The following is a 3,261-nucleotide window of genomic DNA, read 5'->3' as shown; positions in this document are numbered from 1 at the left end:
GTAACGAATGGGTGGGAAAGAGCAAGGGGCAGCGGCTGTGTAGAACGAAAACACAAATCCTCAGGGGTGTGAGCGTTTCGAGATGAGTCGTATACATGTAAATGTTGGTCGTCAGTGACCGTGTGGCCTAATGGATAAGGCGTCGGACTTCGGTTCTGAAGATTACAGGTTCGAATGCTGTCACGCTTGTGTTCTTCCAGTTCTGAAAAAGAAACATAACGTTTTAATGTAGCAATTGAGCAGTACGAAACAGTCTGAATGTTGCTGTTGACCATTTTTTGCTTGGTGATGCTCTTGAGCTTGAAACACACACAACAAGACCGGTGTTAACTAGCGAAATGGTCGGCAGAGTGCCGACACAGCGAGTTTTGACTATCACTTGCACATCTAAAACAACGTCGGAAAGTAACTCGTTCGGCTTTTGAGTCACATAAAGTATGTGTGTTAATTTTGACGCCACTAGCTCTGCATGTTGTCATGCAATTTCTTTACCTCTCAGAAATGATTATGACATAAAAGTGAAGTACGTAACGAGTGTGACGTTAGGAAAACATTAAGCAGCATGGAGAGATACTGTATGGGACCACCCAACCGAAACGAGTACTGTGTGACGTGCTACCCGGCAGGTATTCACCGAGGTAGCCGGCTAGCTCAGTCGGTAGAGCGTCAGACACTTAAACCCAGGGTCGTGGGTTCGAGCCAGACGCTGGGCGGAACGGAATTTTGTAAATCACCGTTTTTCTGATTAACGAGATTTAATGGAAATAGCAACTTTACACTTTGCCTACGTCTCTGTCAGTCGCAAGGAAACTGTATTTGAAGGTGAAGGTGATTTTGTAGACATGTGTGAAAGACATGTTCTGAAATGCAAGTGTTGGTGTTTGGAGAGCACATCGGTTACGTGTCAGATGTGTAGCCAAGCAGTAATTTGTCGCCATAGCTGTAAATATTAGCCGGTAATATGAAGTGTTGTCAGCTAAAGTCTGATGATGCAGACGACCGTAAGGACGAAGTACCCAAGAGTACCGCTAGGCCGCGCCTCTTTAGCTCAGTGGTAGAGCACTGGTGTAATAAACCAGGGGTCGTAAGTTCCATCCTCACAGGAGAAAGATGAATTTTGGAAATCAGTTGCGCGTCGTGGCCGTATTGCAAACAGTACCTGTGATGACGAACAATTAGCGACAGGCGTTTTTTTTAAGAATTACTCTCAGATGCGATTAAGGCGAATGGCGCAGATAAAGCATTTGCCAAAGCGGTACAGCATAAGGTGGGACGAGGCAGTCTGAATTACATTTTATAGATGTATTTCTCACATATCTCAGAGCCTCTCGCGATATTCGTCGTCGTCGTCGTCGTCGTCGTCGCCGCCGCCGCTTCTGCAGAAGTAGCAAATGGCAATCGTAGCAAATGCGGCGAGGGACGCCCTGCCTTCGATTCCGAATGCTCAAAGTGTGTGGTCTTGTTTCTCAGTCTATATTTGGTCGGTCACGTCAGAGGTTGAATGTAACGAATGGGTGGGAAAGAGCAAGGGGCAGTGGCTGTGTAGAACGAAAACACAAATCAACAGGGGTGTGAGCGTTTCGAGATGAGTCGTATACAAGTAAATGTTGGTCGCCAGTGACCGTGTGGCCTAATGGATAAGGCGTCGGACTTCGGATCTGAAGATTACAGGTTCGAATGCTGTCACGCTTGTGTTCTTCCAGTTCTGAAAAAGAAACATAACGTTTTAATGTAGCAATTGAGCAGTACGAAACAGTCTGAATGTTGCTGTTGACCATTTTTTGCTTGGTGATGCTCTTGAGCTTGAAACACACACAACAAGACCGGTGTTAACTAGCGAAATGGTCGGCAGAGTGCCGACACAGCGAGTTTTGACTATCACTTGCACATCTAAAACAACGTCGGAAAGTAACTCGTTCGGCTTTTGAGTCACATAAAGTATGTGTGTTAATTTTGACGCCACTAGCTCTGCATGTTGTCATGCAATTTCTTTACCTCTCAGAAATGATTATGACATAAAAGTGAAGTACGTAACGAGTGTGACGTTAGGAAAACATTAAGCAGCATGGAGAGATACTGTATGGGACCACCCAACCGAAACGAGTACTGTGTGACGTGCTACCCGGCAGGTATTCACCGAGGTAGCCGGCTAGCTCAGTCGGTAGAGCGTCAGACACTTAAACCCAGGGTCGTGGGTTCGAGCCAGACGCTGGGCGGAACGGAATTTTGTTCCGCTGCAGGTGTAAATCACCGTTTTTCTGATTAACGAGATTTAATGGAAATAGCAACTTTACACTTTGCCTACGTCTCTGTCAGTCGCAAGGAAACTGTATTTGAAGGTGAAGGTGATTTTGTAGACATGTGTGAAAGACATGTTCTGAAATGCAAGTGTTGTTGTTTGGAGAGCACATCGGTTACGTGTCAGATGTGTAGCCAAGCAGTAATTTGTCGCCATAGCTGCAAATATTAGCCGGTAATATGAAGTGTTGTCAGCTAAAGTCTGATGATGCAGACGACCGTAAGGACGAAGTACCCAAGAGTACCGCTAGGCCGCGCCTCTTTAGCTCAGTGGTAGAGCACTGGTGTAATAAACCAGGGGTCGTAAGTTCCATCCTCACAGGAGAAAGATGAATTTTGGAAATCAGTTGCGCGTCGTGGCCGTATTGCAAACAGTACCTGTGATGACGAACAATTAGCGACAGGCGTTTTTTTTAAGAATTACTCTCAGATGCGATTAAGGCGAATGGCGCAGATAAAGCATTTGCCAAAGCGGTACAGCATAAGGTGGGACGAGGCAGTCTGAATTACATTTTATAGATGTATTTCTCACATATCTCAGAGCCTCTCGCGATATTCGTCGTCGTCGTCGTCGTCGTCGTCGTCGTCGTCGCCGCCGCCGCTTCTGCAGAAGTAGCAAATGGTAATCGTAGCAAATGCGGCGAGGGACGCCCTGCCTTCGATTCCGAATGCACAAAGTGTGTGGTCTTGTTTCTCAGTCTATATTTGGTCGGTCACGTCAGAGGTTGAATGTAACGAATGGGTGGGAAAGAGCAAGGGGCAGCGGCTGTGTAGAACGAAAACACAAATCCTCAGGGGTGTGAGCGTTTCGAGATGAGTCGTATACATGTAAATGTTGGTCGTCAGTGACCGTGTGGCCTAATGGATAAGGCGTCGGACTTCGGTTCTGAAGATTACAGGTTCGAATGCTGTCACGCTTGTGTTCTTCCAGTTCTGAAAAAGAAACATAACGTTTTAATGTAG

The sequence above is a fragment of the Schistocerca gregaria genome, unplaced genomic scaffold (assembly GCF_023897955.1).
Source record: "Schistocerca gregaria isolate iqSchGreg1 unplaced genomic scaffold, iqSchGreg1.2 ptg000285l, whole genome shotgun sequence".
In the NCBI taxonomy this organism is placed as follows: domain Eukaryota; kingdom Metazoa; phylum Arthropoda; class Insecta; order Orthoptera; family Acrididae; genus Schistocerca; species Schistocerca gregaria.
Note: the sequence above shows the minus strand (reverse complement) of the source record.